The 19,557-nt window shown below is 43.0% G+C and overlaps 1 protein-coding gene and 1 pseudogene across 5 annotated transcripts in view; both read left to right on the plus strand.

Annotated features, from left to right (window-relative positions):
- The window catches only part of GRAMD2B (GRAM domain containing 2B), a 122,851-nt gene that overhangs the window by 76,099 nt on the left and 27,195 nt on the right, over window positions 1-19,557 (plus strand). The gene's annotated exons all lie outside the window — the stretch shown is intronic.
- On the plus strand, window positions 9,355-18,904 carry LOC113929197 (annotated as a pseudogene).

The raw sequence follows: 19,557 nt of genomic DNA on the forward strand, positions 1-19,557 counted from the left end.
CCTCCCTCTTAAAAAAAAAAAAGAAAAGAAAAGAAAGACGGTTTAGTAGGTTTAAGTGTGTGCATTTTTACAGGCCACCCACCATCTCCCAGGTGGTTCTGATATAGAAAGTGCTTAGGCCCCACTTTCAGAACCACTCATTTATGGAGTTCACAGACAGATTTTACCAGAAACCATATGGCTCAAGCCTACCCAAAATGATCTGTCACGGAAGAGAGGAAAGTGCTTCAGCTTTATTTGTATTCTTTGTCCTGGTTTTGTTCATGTCTTAAGCCCGGCTCCCATTAATTAATAAGAAAACAGGGCCCCCCCAGGCAAAAGCTTTGAGGCTTCAGAGCCTGCTCGCACTCTTTTCCACATCTTCCTCCTCCTCTGTCTATAGGGGAGCATACTGGGGTGGGGGTCGGAGGAGCAAGCAGGGATGGGAAGGGGATTCAGGTATACTACAAAAGACGGGCTTCCCATTATCTGCCGTGATTGAGCCGACAAGGCTCTGCAGGAAGCTCCTCTTCAAACAAGCTAGGCTTCAGCTTAAAAAAGACATTGCCTCAGCATTCTTTCTAAGATAACCTGACAGCTTGGTATCTGGAGCTGTTCAAGGAGAGGGTGGGAATTACTGTTACATTAAAGCTCTTTTTCATGGACAGGATTCTAGGGTTTTTGTTCTAATAATTGGCAAGAACTTCTTGCAAAGATAAGGGGGCACTGGCATTTGTGGCCTATATTTATAATGGGACAAAGTCTGAAAACCGAATACTTTTGAGAGAGAGCTGATCTTTGCACCTAGAAGGCCATGTTTTGTTTCAGACCCACATACTGCTTGCTTTTTAGATGCTTACTTTCCATCCCTTTCCTTTGCCCGGGAGGGCTGACCTAACCCTGCAAATTCTCAAAGGCCAATGAGCACATCTATGGGAAAGCCCAGACAACCTCAAGTACCAGCACAGCCCAAGGCCTCACTGACAAATAATATTGATGGGCCAGAGGAAATGGGTGGCTGTGCTGTCACATCACCATATGTGTCTGCTGAGCAGCATGTTTCTCTCAAGAATATCCCTTGGGTTTTGAAAGGCAGGGTTGGGCGGGGGGGTAGGTGGAGAGAAGCAGGTGCAGCATGAGCTGCAAGTAGGATACAGATGTGGCACCGAAATCTCACCTACTGTCATGGGGGCTCATCCATTTAGATATATTCTGCTCACAATGACAACCAGCTTCTTGTTGACCCATGTAATTGCAAATCTCCTTTCCTTCATCCCCAAGAAGACCTAATTTGGCCTAGGTGTTGAGATTAGGGGCTATTTCTGTTTCTTCTCCCCAGAGTAGCCAGAGCAGCGAGGCCCTCAAGAAAAGAGACCCCAGCACATGGAGATACCAAAGGGTTACCTCCTGCTGCCAAGCTGGTGACAGCCATGCAGATTAATGCAGGGAATGTGAACTCTTCCAAGTCCCATACTGGATACTCAGAAAATCCAGCATGTGCCCGGAGATGATTTAGTTCATTCTAACCCTAAGTACTGCAGAGGGGGGAAATAATTTTCCCTCTACTCTTCTGAGCTCTTAGCTGAGAGTCCCATGATAAAAGGTAGATTCACAAGAGAAGAACATTATTAACATGTTTGTCTTATGTATATGTGAGAGATACCCAGGGAAAAATGAGTAACTCAGAGAGGTGGCTTTAGAACTCAGTATTAAATTCCATCTTTATAGGGAGAGGGGAGGGAGGATGTGGGCCCCTCAGGGGAGAGTAAATGATTTTTACGGAAGATGAAGAGCCTGAAGAAGAATAGGCAGGAGGTATGACGTTTTCTGACAGTTTATCTGGGTGGGTGTGGTGTGAACTTCTAGTCTACTCTTTTGTGATGAGTCAATCCTTCATGGTTGATGAAACTCCCAGGGAATTCCTTCTGGAGAATCTGTCTTTAGGCAGGGAAGGGGAGTTCAGAGAAAGCCTCTCCATGCATTTGCTCTCCTTCAAATGCCTACAGCTCAAAACAGTCCACACACCGAAGCCACATCTCTTGGGGTGACATCTCCTGCTACTCTTCAATAATAATACATAATGTTAATACCTTCCCTGAACAAGAGCTAGATTTCACTTTTTTTTAAGATTTTTATTTATTTATTTGTGAGAGCTAGAGAGAGCATGAGTGCGGGGAGGGGCAGAGGAAGAGGGGGAGAAGCAAACTTTCCGCTGAGCAGAGAGCCCATGCAGGGCTCCATCCCAGGACTCCAAGATCATGAGCTGAGCCAAAGTCAGGCGCTTAACCGACTGAGCCACCCAGGTACCCCTCACTTATTTTTTTAATCAGTTATAATTGTTAATCCCTTTTGGGTTTGATATTGGTATTGTGTTTATCTTTTTTTTTTTATTCAACTTCTAGCATGCATACTGCAGTGATAATGTAGGGATTTGCTTCAAAATAAATGGGAGTTGGGAGAAGAAGGGGAGAGAGAGATGAAACAAGATTGGCCATGAGTAAATAATCATTCTTTTGTATATATCATAAAACTCAGAGTAAATAGATGGAAATTCTTTCTAATCATTTGTGAAAATAAATGGGAACTTTTACTCAATTAGCTATGATGTAAACTAAGTAGTAATCCCCAAAAGTAGGCCAGCCTGAGTTTTTCTAATGAGATCTCTGACTGATCTTCAAACATTGTCACTATTCTGTGAACACCACCTAGCTTCACTGGTCAAATAGAAAATGCATATACTACCCTAAGCTCCTTTACCCCAAATTTTTAAAAATGGGGAAAAATTTTTCTAAATTCAAGCGTGATAGGACAGAGAACAGCTCTGTGCAGTGCAGCTCTGTAGTACATGCTGTGGGAGTGGGGACCTGGTGTGGAGGCAAGAAAGCCAGAGTCTCATTCAGACACTGAAATGTGATAAACAACGTTTATATGAAGATGCCCCTCCCAGAAACCACGTGTTGGGCTGCTCTTAAGAAGCCACAGATCCAGGAACAGATCCTTTTCCTTGAGCCTTATCAATTTCAGAGGTATAAAATGAAGACACGCAATCTTGTGTTCTTCAGGTTTCTTGGAATCTGCACTATCTAAGCATTGCCCTTTAGACTCTTAAAAAAATAAAACCAACTAAGGTGTGATGGCCCTTCCCACTAGCAGTAATGTGCTCATACAGGCTTAGTAAGGCCAACTCTCCTACATTTCATCCAGTTTCCTGGGAAGAAACAGTAAAGCTTCCTCAATGGAAATGTTCCTGCTTGACCCACAGTATTTGCTGTATCCTTTTGTCAGATGTTTGCCTGGGAGAATTGGAAGGGCAGACCATCACCTCACTAAAACGCCCCTGACCAGTTTGGTCCAAGTTTGCCAGAACAGGATCCACCCTCCAGTAGAAAATTTCTCTGGCCTTTCCCTTGCCATTCTTCCCAGGTCCAGGAATCCCCAGTGAAATACATCCCTTCCTGTTGCTATTTATGCTGTCTGGTGTAGCCAGAAAGGGCTCTGGGCTGAAATCAGAATGCCCGGCCTCTAGTGCTGATTTGAGGAACATGAAGTACTTAAGGGAAATGAGTAGAGCCCTTTTCCCCAAGGGATACAGAAAACCCTGGACCCTGCCCTCCAGGGGCTTATGATCCAAGGAGGGAAAAAGACAAGCAAACTGTAGGCATTCATAATTTTAAAACAAACCTCCGCGTTAGGGCATGCAGTTGCCATGGCAGTCATACCTTATAGAGTACTGGGAAGGAGCATTCTGAAAAGGAGGTTCAGTCCTCAGGGCACACAAGGCACTGGGCAAGGTTCCCTATAGGACGAAGGCCAGCCAGAGCTAAATCTTTGAAGATAATCAGTGCTTGCCGGGGCCAGGAAAGACGTCTTAGGCTGCCTAAGCGCACAACTGGGGCAACATCATGGGAGGTTAAAAGCCAAAGAGGGAGGTTCCAAATTGCAGAGGGCCTCCTTAATTCATATTCAGCTGCATCCTGTAGGTACTGGAGAATTGGAAGTGTTTCAATGGGATGGGGGTGAGGAGATGATGTAACTCTCCTATCATATTTGGGTTTTTCCAAGATCACAGGGTAAAGTGATTTTCGATATAGACAGAAGGCATGAGATGGAGGAAGGGTCTCTCAGAGCTCACATGAGGTAGGGAAGTACATGGTCCAGGCAGAAGAGCTTGAGGACCCCGGTGAAGCCAGCAGACCTGGGAAAGAACAGGAGGAGCATAACTGGAGAATATTAAGTAGGTAAATTCCACAGGTCTTGGTGTCTGAATGAGTTTGGCACGAAACAGGTAGTCAATGTATGGGAGTAATGGAGGTTCTAGGCACTCAGATTATTGTGTAGTCAGTCCCTCAGTGCTCTTATTTGTGACATGTGGATAATAGGTGTGGTACACACTCGCCTTGTCCAAGTTTCATGAGCACTGGTGTGGTATCATGCACAGTATGGGTATGCATGCTCTTTGCGAACAGCAATGCAAATTTAAAGTCATTTGGAAAATCCAGTACAAAGGGGTGGCAAGAGAGAGGAGGCAGAGAACAGGTGTTTGGCCAAGCAGTGTATTTTTAGCACAGGTAGAGAAAATCCATATTTGGTGTGGGAGAAATTAAGAACAGGAAATAAGGATGTCAAATGTAAGATCTGTTAAAATGTATTTAGGGGAACCTGGGTGGCTCCATCGGTTGAGTGTCCAACTCTTGATCTCAGCTCAGGTCTGGATCTCAGATGCTTGAGTTTGAAAAAAAAAAAAAATCTATTTAGGCTTACTGCTTATACTTTCTTGAAAGAGGTACTAATTTTCATGTATAAATTACACTAATTCTAATTCTTTCATCCTGTGCAAGTTAGTTATCTTTAAAATACTGGGATAAACATTTCTTCTCAACAGCAGTGAGGAGTTACTCTATAATTATTACATATGTCAATACATATAATAATTATGATATATCATGTATTTGATTATATCACATTATTAACAAAATATGATATATGCTATATTGTTTATGTCCTATATGATATATAATGATATAAATAGCAAATAATTCTCTGACAATAATACATATAAAACACAGGGATAGATTCCAGGGGAGAAAAACACAGATAAGAGACAGTTAATGGATTTACTTTCATGAGCAGGTTACATTAATACTTTTGAATCTTACAACTAAAAATAATCCAAAAAAGTACTCTTTTATAATTTTTTGCCATAGAGATAGCATGAACTGTTCTTTGCTTAAGTATCTTGTTTGGAAGTGTTTTAGTTAAACCAAGGCTTCTTAGAGGAAACTGTTTTCTGTACTGTATGGATATTGCATTTTTAAAAAATGACAGGGGAGCTTGGCTGGTGCATTCGGTTAAGCGTCCAAATCTTGATTTCCACTCAGGTTATGATCTGAGGGTCATGAGATGGAGCCCTGCGTTGGGCTCCATGCTCAGTCGGGAGTCTGCTTCTCTCCCTCTCCCCGCCCCTCCCATCACTCACATGCTCTCTCTTGCTCTTTCTCTCTCAAATAAATAAATAAATCTTTTAAAAATATTAATTGATAAATAAAATAAAAAATAAAAAGCGACAGCGCCCTTCTTGTCTAGTGGTTGAGTTGCATTGATTTTCATTAGAAAGAAATCCTGAGCCTCAGTAATACAGAGCACTTAAGCAAAGAGAATTTTCTCGTGCCCTGATGACATCCAAAGGGCCTGTGCCCATTTCGATCACTGGGGGTGATGTGGCAGGAAGTCTGGAGCTGACTCGTGGAAATTCCTGTATGGCACAGCCCTGTGAACATCCTGAGCTGTCCTCACACACGCAGCTCTGAGCCGTGAGATCAGTGTACAGAGGCTGAGGAAGTAGTACAGCTGAGCTCAAGTAGGGAAAGCGAAGGAGGGACAGTTTGCCCGAGCTCTCGCCTGTGCTATTTTGGAGTCTTGTGGCAACTTTTAACTGCTGCAAGGCCCATGTACGTGGGTCTTTTAGCTCTCGGGCTTTTGATGTTTTGGGGTTTTTTTGTTTGTTTGTTTTGTTTTGTTTTAACCTGTCTAGAACAGAAAGAGTCCCAGGAAATGAAGGGTGTCAGAGGAAAGAGAGCAATTTAGTCATCACAGATGACAGCCAGCGTGCGAGCAGGCAGCCCCATCTCCTGTCTCCAGTGTTTCCAGTCCAAATGCCTCCTCCAGCAGTTGAGGGCCAAAGCAGCACAGCCTGTTTCCACAGACACAGTGGGGGCTCCACAAAACAAGAACAAACATTGCTCTTTAAGTCGGCTTCCAGTGGCCCTGGGTCGGGGTGGGGTGTTGTGTTTTGTTGTTTTTTTTTTTTTTTTTTAAATTTTAAATGTTACTGTGCTATTAATAGGTAAAATATTCCCTTCTAGTTAAGTACATGTATTTCTGACATGGTACATTCCCTCTCTCTCCGGAATAAAAGTCACTCTCATGCATGGTAACAAGAGAAATGAAACTTAATTCAGGAGGCATTTGTATTAACACAAAGTCATGTTCTGCCCACGTCGTTTACTAGGGATGTCCTGCTTGGGGTGGGGGGTCTGCCTTGTCCCCTTTGTCTCTTACCACCTGGTCCTCTGCCTTCTCTTTGCTGGAAGAGTACCTGTAAATCCCGACTCCCTCACATTCCTCTCGTCCAGTACCCATCTATCAGAAGAGATGAACGTCATTTTCTCAGGAGTATCATTTTTAAAAGACTTTATTTATTTTAGAGAGAAAGAGCGTGTGTGCGCGAGCGGGAGGGAAAGGGAGAGAGAGAGAGAGAATCACAGGCAGACTCCTCGCTGAGCACAGAGCTGATCTCACAGGGCTCGATCTCACCACCCTGAGATCATGACCTGAGCCAAAAGTAAGAGTCAGGCGCTCAACCGACTGAGCCACGCAGGCGCCCCTCATGAGTAGCATTTTAAGAAAGTTGTGCCTCATCTTAGGGCAAGGCCCTCTTATTTTCTCAAAATCTTGAGGCTCCTCTGCTCAGCAGCACCTTTCTACCTCAGCCACTTGATTTTTTATGATTCTACTCACCTCTCAGGCTCTTCCACTAAAAACACCTTCTCTTTAGAACTCCTACATCCATGTTATTGTTCCTTTCTCTTTCCTTGCACGCTGTAACGTTTTATGCCTTCTTCCTGAAGCCTTTGTCCTCCCAATTTTGTACTATCCTTGGTCCTCTTTTCCTTTAAAATGTGGTTCCAAATTGATATATTTTTTTTTTAAGATTTTATTTATTTATTTGAGAGAGAGAGCACGAGAGAGAGCATGAGAGGGAAGAGGGTCAGGGGGAGAAGCAGACTCCCCGCCGAGCAGGGAGCCCGATGCGGGACTCGATCCCGGGACTCCCGGATCATGACCTGAGCCGAAGGCAGTTGCTTAACCAACTGAGCCACCCAGGCGCCCCCAAATTGATATTTTTTGATGGAACCCCACACAGGCATTAACATCTTTATTCAGGTTTTAATGAGGTTGATAGAACAGTGGATTTGTTTTTGTTTTTTTTTTATGTGTGCCAATTGTCTTTGTTTCAAATGTAAATCTGTTCAGAGCAGAGAGAGTCCTTACATGTTTGTTCTTTCCTTCTTCCTTGCCATGTTCAGGATGCGGTAGGTTCAAAGACGATGCATGTGGCTTCTTATCTTGGGTATCAGATCTCTTTTGGTATAGAGGTGTTTAAAAATTGTGGCCCTCCCCAAAGCTTGTTGAAAGAACTTCTTAATTTTCCTTAAATTCTAGCATTCCTGCTCTGGGCAATAGGCACATTTATGAATTTGAGCATTTACAAGTCCAACGTATGTAAAACTGCTTTGCTTTTATCCTTCAGAATTGCCTGTAATTGCAAATGGCTGTTTTATTTTAGGGCATATTCTTTTTCTGTACCGTGTCCTATAAATATATTCCCAGTGATCCAGTTGCTCTCCATAATCTAGGTTTTAATTTATAGTTGTTTCTCAAGTACCTGAGGTACTTTCTGATCTTATTTAATATTTATGATGTTTTTGAGTATTTTCCTAATAGCTAAAGATTTGTTAATATTGTACTTAATCTAAGTATTTTTTTCCCTGGATTTCATGCGCTTTTCTCTTGTATTCCTATCTTTCTGTTTTGCTAAGTGTTTCATTTTGCTTTTAAAATTTATTTCTTCCCCAAACACATCCTTCAGGCCAAAGCTTTCGTAAATGTCCTCGAATTTATCTTAGGTACATGAAAATGGCTTATTCTGACATTTAGCAATTGCTGGTAGAGAACAACTTCAAAAAAGGAGTGGGGATAGAAATACAAAAACTATTTAAAGTCCTTGCCCCTGAGAAAATTATATTCTTGTTTAAAGGAGCCATATTAAACATATTTTTAGAAATGTTGTTAGCACTGAGCAATGCAACATACAAAATACTATTTACCCCCCACAGGTGTAAATAACAGGGAACTCACCGTCAGCAACATCAATTTGCCTTTCCTGGAAATTGGAAAAGTCAATTGCTGTCTCCTTGATGTATTTTCTTGTCATTTTATTTTGTTGTTTTCCATTTGTGCTTGGCCTCAAAGTACCACTACTGAGAAGTTACTTAGTTTGATTATAATTTTGCTTGCGATCATTGTTTCTTCCAACAATGAAGACAGTCTGTTTGAGTTGTCACGGGGATTCAAATTATCACTCACCTAACTAATGATCAGTGTGAGGACTAAGTCTGTACACAATGCTGATTCATTGTAAGGGAAAGTGGGAAGACAATGTTTCTCCCTTCTTGCACATTCAGCATGGCCCCCTTCCAATAGAAGTTGTACGGCACACCTGGGAAGGAGTTTACCATGTAGGTTGAAAGAAAATGTAAGCCCAAGCCCTTTTTAAAATGCTGATTGTTGGGGCACCTGGCTGGCTCAGTCAGTAGAGCATAGGACCCTGGATCTCTGGGTTGAGCTGAAGCCCCATGTTGGGTGTAGAGATTACTTTAAAAAAAAAAAAAAAAAAAAAAAATGCCTTTTTTTTTTTTTTTTTATGTCCTGTGCTACAAATATACTCAAAGTTGTCTGGTCAGTAAGTATTAATTGCACTATTTCTTATATCTAGACACTGGAGCTAAAGAGAAGGGGGCCAGTATCAGACAGGTCTATAATTAGACATGCCCCGGGCATGGAACAGTGTGTAGTTGTGGGGAGTTGGGAAGGAGCAGAGAGGATAGCCCAGGCTGGAGCCAATGCACAGAGGGAGGGTGGAACACGACGTAAGCGAGGCCACGGGGAGAAGACCAACATGGCTGGAATGCAGAACTCTTTTTGAAAAGTAGAGGAACGTGGCAAAACTCTGGCAAGTCTTGGCTCATATCCAGACGCCACAATCCGATGCCCAAAAGAAAGCCATTGTTGGTTCTGGAGCGGTGGCGTGACGCAATGGAGGTGGTGTCTCGGGAGGATGAATCAGGCATTGATGGCCCAGGCGACTTGCAGAGGGGGACCCCGGAGATGACTGCTGTGTGTTCAGAGGTTGAAGGGAAAGGTCTGCAGCTGCAGCTCTTCTGCACTGGTGACTTCATCTGGAAGCAGGGACAAAAGCCCTTTCGGGTTTTTTTTTTTTTCCTTTTCTTTTCTTTTCTTGTAAACATAAGCTAATTTGAGTTGGGTTTCTGTCCCTTTGGAACCAGAATCCTGATGATTAAATGCTTTTTCGAGTTGAGTCGCCTTAGGCTTTGGAAGCAAAGCAGTGATGTGGGCAAACAGAATCAGGAGAAGGTAGAAAGGTGGGAGTGACTCACGTGTTGGATCCTGGGGCAGAGACTTGTGCATTTGAATGCGAGCAGAGGGGGGCTCTGTAGGACCAGTTGAAAGAGGTGTGTTGGGGCCAGTTGGTGGCCCGTGGTGAGCCATTCCTCCGTGCCTGGGATTGCAGCTGAGCTCGAGCTGCCACTCTTGGCTATGGCCATGTGCTTGAGACTCAGCAGAAAAGAGTCTCCAGCTGGCAGAACCTCTCCTCTGCAATCAGATCCTCTTTTTGCTGTTGTTCTTTTGGGTTCTCTTGGTGTCTTAGATACAGCTTTTTCACGATATGTTAGATGTCTATTGCTAACAATAGACGTCTGTTATATCTAAAACTAGGTTTGCAAAATCCCTCCCACCCAGCTGCATTCCCTGTAGTTGTTGGTGGCAGTCCTATCTTCTCCATCCCCCAGATAACCTTGGGGTTATCTTGGATGTTGCTCTCCATTGCTTGCTCTCTTCTCTCTTTTGGTGTCATCTCTGGATTCATTGTCCCGTTCAGTCTCCTGCTTCTTGCCTTCGCCCTCAGCCCCCCACCCCCACCCCATGCTCGACCACCAGTGTAGTATAATCCCCCCAAAGTCCATAGCTCTTTAGACTCTCACGATGGCTGTGTGGGAAAAGATGGGCACTTCACCTCCTGCCGCTTCATGCCTTCTGCTTAGAAATGTTTCATTTATCCCTGCTGCCAACCAAATGAAGTCTAAAAGCAGCCCGCTCTCATTAGGAATCAAACTTTCCAAGGACGTAATTGCCACTTCGGTCTGCTACCTATACTCCAGAGAAAACCAGACTGCTCGATTTCCTTGTGCATGTGTGACCCTTCCTTGTCTGCCTGTTTTTGCTACTGCCTTCCCTTGTATTTCTGGTGCCCTTTTGGTATCTCGACAAGTCTGTTGTATGTACTCAGCTCAAACGTCAGTCCTTCCCCTGTGACGGTTGCACAAATACAATGTCTCCCCGGACAGAGAGGTGGCAGAGATGAGTACAGTGTCGTAATGGGAGGGTTTGATTTTCTTCATCCACAGGAATGGATTTATTTTTTTAGTTATTTTTATGTATTTATTTACAGCACAAATAGAAATATCATTTATACTTCTGGTTTCTTGTCCTGAAATGTATTTCTGACAGCTAAATGAGAAAAGAAATATTGCCCCCCCATACATGCACACATGTCATGCTGAGTTCCCCCACAAACCTTCTCTGATTCTCCTCTTCACAACTAGATATCTTTTTTTTTAAGATTTTATTTATTTATCAGAGAGAGACAGCAAGAGAGGGAACACAAGCAGGGGAAGTAGGAGAGGGAGAAGCAGGGTTCCTGCTGACCAGGGAGCCCGATGTGGGGCTCGATCCCAGGACCCTGGGATCATGACCTGAGCCGAAGGCAGACGCTTAACGACTGAGCCACCCAGGTGCCCCCACAACTAGATTTCTGAATTCCCAAGACACTATGTGTATGGTAGACATCCCTTGTAACCTGTATTATGCTTTATTTAGGTGCTAAACTAAAATTCCCAGGAGAGGCTACAGCCCTGAGAGGGCAGCATCTGTCAGTATGTTCTACACATAGCAGGAACTCAAACATTTGAAGACAGCAAATCCACCTATTTTTATGATCTGTGCTATATTTTACATCTTCTTTATAAGGATATTAACGTGTTTTTAAGTGTTCACAAAATAATAAAGTGCATTAAAATTTACAATGAACTCAATTCCACCTCTCCCATTCCCCATCTGCCTCCCCGGTAGCTTCTTCTGTGTCTGATTTTAGTTGCAGTGGTTACTCCATTATCTATAAAATTCTTTGTATCCTGCTCTTTCTTGCTTATTTTATTTTAATTTTTTTTAAGATTTTATTTATTTGACAGAGAGAGACACAGCGAGAGAGGGAACACAAGCAGGGGGAGTGGCAGAGGGAACACAAGCAGGTTCCCCGCGGAGCAGGGAGCCCGATGCGGGGCTCGATCCCAGGACCCTGGGATCACGACCTGAGCCGAAGGCAGACGCTTAACGGCTGAACCACCCAGGCGCCCCTCTTGCTTATTAATTTTAAACCTTATCTCTTCACTTCCTGTTTTGATGGAACATAAAAGAGTCAACTCAAACTCACTCCCTGCCTCTGTCTACCTACTCCTAATGTTACATAGGCATATCCCTCTTTGTAAGTCCTGCTTTCTCTTTTATCTCTTTAAAAAATACATCAACCTACATTTGATGAACAGCCAGTGCACAGGTGTTCTTGTGAGAGCTTGGGGCTGTAGTTGGAAGAATATGAGTGAGGGGGTCAGGGGCTGAGGAGGGGTGGACAGCCCAGGTCACCATGTGCCTTGAAAGCCACTGAGGACTTGGCCTCAAGGAGAACTGAGGAGTCCAGGGAGGCTTTCCCTTGCCGTAATACTGTGATCCATTTCATGGGTGCTGTCTTCTCTCTCTGAAGATATTCATTAGAAGGCTTTGGGGTTTTGCTTTTCTTGCTCACTCATTTGTCTTAAGTTTTCTTCTGTTCTCTGAAGTCAGTTTCCTAAGGAGTTTACTTTCCTGTTGGTTTATCTCAGTCTTGTCATTAAGACTTCAGGTTTTCTTCAAGGGTCTGGCAATCCTTTGTTGTCATTTCATATTTCAGAAAGAGGGATTAGAGAGCTCTTCTGGGATCTGTGGAAGGACATGGGTAGTGGATTAGCACCTAGCCTGGGGACTACTGATTCCACATGGAGGATGACAAGGATTTACCGTAGGGCTCCACTCTCCATGCTGGGTACCCTGGCTTTCCGCAACTAAGTTTGCTCTGTGTTTTCATTGACACCCCTTCTGATATTTGACCTCCATAGCTAAGTGTCTGTCTGCCTGCCTGACGCTGGGTCTGACAATGGGGGCTCGGGTCAGGAGGAGGCAGTCAAAGATCTCTTACGCATACCTTTAATTTAATATAATGTATTCATCGACTTCTTAGTCCTTCTCCTATAGCATCTCATTGGACTTTGACAGACTAGATTACTGTTCCCTTACCTTCCACTGATGCCCATATTCTAACTACAGCTTCCTTACTTTGCTGCACAAGTTAACACTGTACTTTCTACTTTCCATATTCCAGAAATTTGGGAACTTACTCAAAGTAAGTTGATGGTTTCCCTCCATGATTATAAGCAGGAATATTATTTGTTTTATACTTATTTTAACAGTCCTCAGAAAGGAGAGGCCAACATTTGTGCTCCATTCCTCCCTTTTGAACTAGAAGCCTGTCAGGTTTCATTAAAGGTTTTGCTGAAACCAAAGAATACTGTTTTTGGCATTTTTTTTTTCTACCTGCCAGTAAACCTATCAAAAAAGAGGTTAATTTGTCATCGACATCATTATTTTAATGTTAGGCCAACCCCTAATATCCACTTAGCTTCTAATTGTTTAATATCAGTTATTTAAGAAGTCAATTCTGGGGGTGCCTGGGTGGCTCAGTCGTTGGGCGTCTGCCTTCAGCTCAGGTCATGATCCCAGGGTCCTGGGATCGAGCCCCACATGGGGCTCCCTGCTCCACAGGAAGTCTGCTTCTCCCTCTCCCACTCCCCCTGCTTGTGTTCCCTCTCTCGCTGTGTCTCTCTCTGTCAAATAAATAAATAAATAAAATCTTAAAAAAAAAAAAAAGAAGTCAATTCTGGAATATTGCAAGAATCAGTGATATAGTTGTGATAAGAGGTGTTGCTCCTGAATGTTTCAATCAACAGCCCAATAGAAAAATTGGCAACATGTACATACAAACAGCTAAATCACAAAACAGGAAATTTCAAAATACATGAAAATACACTCAACCTTACTCATAGAGAACAGTAAATCAAAACTATAATGGAATTTTTTTTTACCTCTCACATTTTCAAAGATCAAAAATTTAACACTAGTCTTCACTAAAATCATTCTTGTTATCGTATGTGCCAGGTACTCTGCTAGGGACTTGGAAAAAAAAATTTTTTTTTTCATTTAACACTTTATTATTAAGAATGTGTAAACACTGCTTTATATTGTGGGTGTGGGTTACAAAACCTCTGCTGAAGGCAATTTGGCAATAACTATACATTTTTTAAATTGTGTGTGTTTTGACACAGGTGTTCCATTTCCAGGAAATTATCCTGTGGATATACTGACACACACAATAAACATACAAGGACATTTGTTGCAGTGTTACTTGTATTTATAGTAAGACTGACATCCACCTAAATGTCCATCAATAAGGAACTGGTTAAGTTATAATTTATCCATCTCGGTGGAATTCTATGCAATCATTAAAAAGAATGAGGAAGCTCTGTGTCTACTCATATGGGAAAGAGCACCAAGATATATAGTAAGTAAAAGGAGAAAAAAGCAAGCTGTGATAGCATGCTCTCATTTGTGCTTAGACAATACGTAGCCTTGTTTATGTTCACAGACTCTTGCTGGAAAGACACACACGAGCAAGGAACAGTAGTGGGTGCCTCCTGGGAGACAAACAGGGCCACCATAAAACAGGGATAGAAGGGAGATTTGTTTTTTGATTTGTAAATTTTTAATTGAAGTAGAGTTGATACATAATGTTACATGAGTTGCAGGTGTACAACATAGTAATTCTACAGGTCTGTACATTATGCTGCTATCACCACAAGCAGTTACCATACAGTATTATAATACCATCGACTATATTCCCTGTGCTGTACCTTTCATCCCCCTGCCTTATTGATTCCATAACTAAAAGCCTGTATCTCCCAGCCCCTACATCCATTGTGCCCATCCTCCTGCCCCTACCCTCTGGCAGCTATCAGTTTGTTCCCTGTATTTATGGGTCTCTTTCTGCTTTTTATTTGTATTTATTAATTTGTTTTGTTCTTTAGATTCCAAATATAAGTGAAATCATAAGGTATTTGTCTTTGTCTGACTTATTTCACTTAGCATAACACCCCCTGGGCCCATCCATGTTGTGACAAATGGCAAAGTCTCGTTCTTTTTAATGGCTGTGTAATATTCCATTGTGTGTATTATACTGCATCTTTTTTTTACCATTAAATTCTTTTTTTCCACTGTAGTATCTTTTTTATTTATTTTTTATTATTATGTTAATCACCATACATTACATCATTAGTTTTTTTCTTTAAAATTTTTTATTATTATGTTAATCACCATACATTACATCATTAGTTTTTGATGTCGTGTTCCATGATTCATTGTTTGCATATAACACCCAGTGCTCCACGCAGAACGTGCCCTCTTTAATACCCATCACCAGGCTAACCCATCCCCCCCCCCCAGAACCCTCAGTTTGTTTCTCAGAGTCCATAGTCTCTCATGGTTTGTCTCCCCCTCCGATTCCCCCCCCTTCATTCTTCCCCTCCTGCTATCTTCTTCTTCTTCTTTTTTTTTTTTAACATATAATGTATTATTTGTTTCAGAGGTACGGGTCTGTGATTCAACAGTCTTACACAATTCACAGTGCTCACCATAGCACATCCCTCCCCAGTGTTCTTTATTCATTCATTTATCAGTAGATGCTTGGGCAGCTACCATAACTTGGCTCTTGTGAATAGCTGCAGTGAACATAGGGGTGCATATATCTTTTCAGATTGGTATTTTTGTTTTCTTTGGGTAAATACCCAGAAGTGGAATTACTGGATTGTGTGGTATTTCTATTTTTAATTTTTTGAGGAACCTCCACACTGTTTTCCACAGTGGCTGTCCCAAATTACATCCCACCAATAGTGCTTGAGGGTTTCCCTTTCTCCACATCCTCACCAGCATTTGTTATTTCTTGTCTTTTTGAGTCTCAGCCGTTCTGACAGGTATGAGATGGTATCTCATTGTGGTTTTGATTTGCATTTCCCCGATGAGTGCTGATGATTAGACACATCTTTTCATGTGTCTGTTGGCCATCTCTATCTCTTCTTTCGAAAAATGTTTATTTGGGTCCTCTGCCCATTTTCTAGTCAGATTATTTGTTTTTTGGTGTTATGTGAGTTCTTTATATATTTTGGTTATTAACCCCTTATTGGATATATCATTTGCAAATAGCTTCTTGCATTCAGTAGGTTGCCTTTTTGTTTTATTGATGGTTTCCTACACTGTGTAAAGGCTTTTTATTTTGGTGTAGTCCCAATAGTTTGTTTTTGCTTTTGTTTCCTTTGCCTAAGGAGACATACCTAGAAGAATATTTCTAAGGTCAGTGTCAAAGAGATCATTCACTATGTTTTCTTCTACTAGCGTTATGGTTTCAGGTCTCACATTTAAGTCTTTAATCCATTTTGAGTTTATTTTTGTGTATGGTGTAAGAAAGTGGTCCAGTTTTTCCAGCACCATTTATTGAAGAGACTGTCTTTTCCCCATTGTACATTCTTGCTTCCTTTGTCATAGATTCATTGACCATATAAGTGCGGGTTTATTTCTGGGCTCTCTATTCTGTTCCATTGATCTGTGTGTCTGTTTTGGAGCCAGTACCATACTGTCTTGATGACTACAGTGTTGTAGTATATCTTGAAATCTGGGATTACCATACCTCCAGCTTTGTTCTTCTTTGTCAGTGTTGCTTTGGGTATTTGGAGTCTTTTGTGGTTCCATACAAATTTTAGGATTATTTGTTCTAGTTTTGTGAAGGATGCTGTTGTTGGTATTTTGATGGGGATTATACTCTGTAGATTGCTTTGTCCATACTCTTGTAGACATTGTAACAGTATTCTTTCAATCCATGAACACAGGCTATCTTTCCGTTTGTTTGTGTCATCTTTGATTTCTTTCATCAGTAGTTTATAGTTTTCAGAGTTCCATTTGTAACTTTTGAATTGTGTACTTCTGCTTCTAGTACTTATTCAGAAATGAATATGTAGACAGGTGCATAAAATTTAAAGTTTCTAGACAAAGATCTACTGTATCAGAACTGTAAATGAGGGGCGCCTGGGTGGCTCAGTTGGTTAAGCGACTGCCTTCGGCTCAGGTCATTATCCTGGAGTCCCGGGATCGAGTCCCATATCGGGCTCCCTGCTCAGCAGGGAGTCTGCTTCTCCCTCTGACCCTCTTCCCTCTCATGCTATCTCTCATTCTCTCTCTCTCAAATAAATAAATAAAATCTTTAAAAAAAAAAAAAAAAAGAACTGTAAATGAAAGACTTTTTCCTGGCTTACAAAATCTAGTTTGGGAGATCTTGCATTACTTTGCAGTTGGAGAGGCTGAGGGGTCTTAGAGAGGCCCTGCTCTTCATCACCACCTCCTTTGTGCCCTGTTCTGCACCCTTCTTATGGTTACCATGATGTCTCGATTTGTACTATGGCTGCTGCCCAGCCACCTCCAGAGCCCTCCTCTGTTCTTGTAGTCCATCTCTTTGTTCCCACATAGTGCCGCCCTCGCCTGCCAGCCAGCCTTGAAGCCACTAAGCAAGCAACACACCAAAAACAGGGGTTTGGTGGGGCACCTGGGTGGTTCAGTCGGTTAGGCGTCTGATCCGTGATTTTGGCTCAGGTCATGATCTCTGGGTTGTGAGATCGAGCCCCACGCTGGGCTCCGGACTCAGCAGAGAGTCTGCTTGAGATTCTCTCTCTCCCTTTCCCCCACCACCTCCCCCCTCAAATAAATAAATCTTAAAAAAACAAAAACAAGTGTTTGGTGCCCTAGGTCTTGGCCTCCCCAGGTGTATCCTAGTTTCCAGCATAGGGTTTCAGCACAACACTGTATTGTGACAGACCTGGCCTTAATCACAACAGTCCCACCTCCAGGACTTTATCCGTTTGAGATCCTCTGGTGAAACCTAGCCTATCTTCAAGTCACTTCCAAACCTTGTTGGTCAAGACTGTGGTTTCAGCATCTGGTGATCAGGGATTTTTTTTTTTTTTTTTTAAGGAACAGTGGATTTAAAACTACCCTCATCCATGCTACCATAAGGGAATTGATGACATTTCTTATGCTTTAACTTAGACTGATTTAACTTGAAGGTAGATTCGAACACAGGGATTCGCCACTGTGATTAGAAAGGAACACAACTGCCTGGACTGAACCGTAGGAGGCACTTGTTTACCTGAGACGCCACTTAATCACTCACCTGAGATGCAACTTAATCATCATTCTGCCCAATAGCTACTTACCTTGACTTGCTTGGGATGATGGCCGAGTACAGCTCATTCTCAGCGTGAGTGACGAAGGGCCAGGGAGATTAATGGGATAGGAGAAAGGAGAGCTGAGTTTACCCTAAACTCAGAGAGGACTCCTTCCAGGAGGAATATAAGAATTCCAGTTCTGAAAAATTGTGAAATCTGAGTCATCTCATCATCAGATTAATAAGGTCTGGGAATTGACTCATATTACACTCTCGATAGGGACTGACTGTCCAACCCGTTTTTTATTTATAGATTGTGTAACCCTATGGGGCAGTGTCTTATTGAAACCAGCACTTCCTAGCTGGTAATAAAAATGCATTCCCCCAAAGGGTAACATCAGGCTTGGTTTGTACAAGCTGGACTGTCTCAGTGCCCCGGAATTCCCACCGAAAAGCTTTCAAGGCCCACAAGTGATACTTACATTGGGTTGGAGTTGGGAGAAGAAAAAACTTGCCAAGGCCGAGTGAAGGTTGATCGTGTGTTTCCAGCATCTGGTTCTTCTGAGGCTACTTAAAACTGTCAGTCACTTATCTGTGTCACCTGCCCAGCTCAGCATCCTGCCCTGCCAGCAGGGACCCTTTGAGTAAACATGTGTGGAAAGAGGAAGGTTGGAACACCTGCCATTAGGGTCGCCACTAGGGCCATGTCTAGTGATCCCTGAGAGGCTCAGCACATTTTGCGAGTACTCAGTCGATGGTTGGGCAGAAAAGAGCCTTTGCCGTCACTGCAGTTAAGGGTGTGGGGCAGAGACAGGCCCACGTGGTGCTGGGACAAGCAGACACTGACCTCACCAGGAAGGCAGGAGAACTCACGGAGGAGGAGGTGGGATGGGTGATCACCATTATACAGAATCCTTACAGGGTAAGATCCCAGACTGGTTCTTGAACGGACTCAAGCATGTCAAGCGTGGAAAACAATACAGCCAGGTCCTGGCCTATGGTCTGGACAACAAACTCCAGGAAGACCTGGAGCAACTGAAGAAGATTTGGGCTCACAGCGGGCTGCGCCACTCGTGGGGACATCGTGTCCGAGGCCAGCACACCAAGACCACAGGCTGCGGTGGCCACACCGTGGGTGTGTCCAAGAAGAAATAAACCTTTAGGCTTTGTCTATTAGTAAATCAAGAGAGAGACAGAGGGAGAGAGAGAGAAAGGAAAAAAGAGAAGTTTGTTCTTTTGGTTTGGTTTTTGTTTTGTTTTTTAGTTGACTCTTATGGTCAATGTCCCTGAAAGGCCTTTTCTTCTTGGCTATAAAAAAAAGAAAAATACCTGGTTTCTTCTTTTTCATGACTTAAACAAGACCTGTTATTTCATCTCCCTTGCCGGTGAGTGCAGCTTTACTGACAGTAACTTTAAAGTTACAGAGGGGCCTTGTAGAACCATCTTGTTGCCCTCCCACACCTGGCCAGTCTTTGCTGTTTGGATTCTACTGTAGTTTCAGTCCGCTGCCACAACACCTCAGCAGGGAGGGGTGCTTGTGGGGGTGAGCTCTCCTGTGTTAGGAATTCACTTGCTTGAGTTTCCATAGCAGCTTTTTTTTTTTTTTAAAGATTTTATTCATTTGAGAGAGAGAGAGCACTAGCAGGGGGCGGGGGGTGGGGGAGGGGCAGAGGGAGAAGCAGGCTCCCCGCTGAGCAGGGACCCCCACATGGGGGGACGAGGGCTGGATCCCAGGACCCTGGGATCTTGACCTGAGCCAAAGACAGATGCTTAACCGACTGAGCCACCCAGGCGCCCCTGTGGCATCT

Source organism: Zalophus californianus, chromosome 5 (assembly GCF_009762305.2).
Source record: "Zalophus californianus isolate mZalCal1 chromosome 5, mZalCal1.pri.v2, whole genome shotgun sequence".
In the NCBI taxonomy this organism is placed as follows: domain Eukaryota; kingdom Metazoa; phylum Chordata; class Mammalia; order Carnivora; family Otariidae; genus Zalophus; species Zalophus californianus.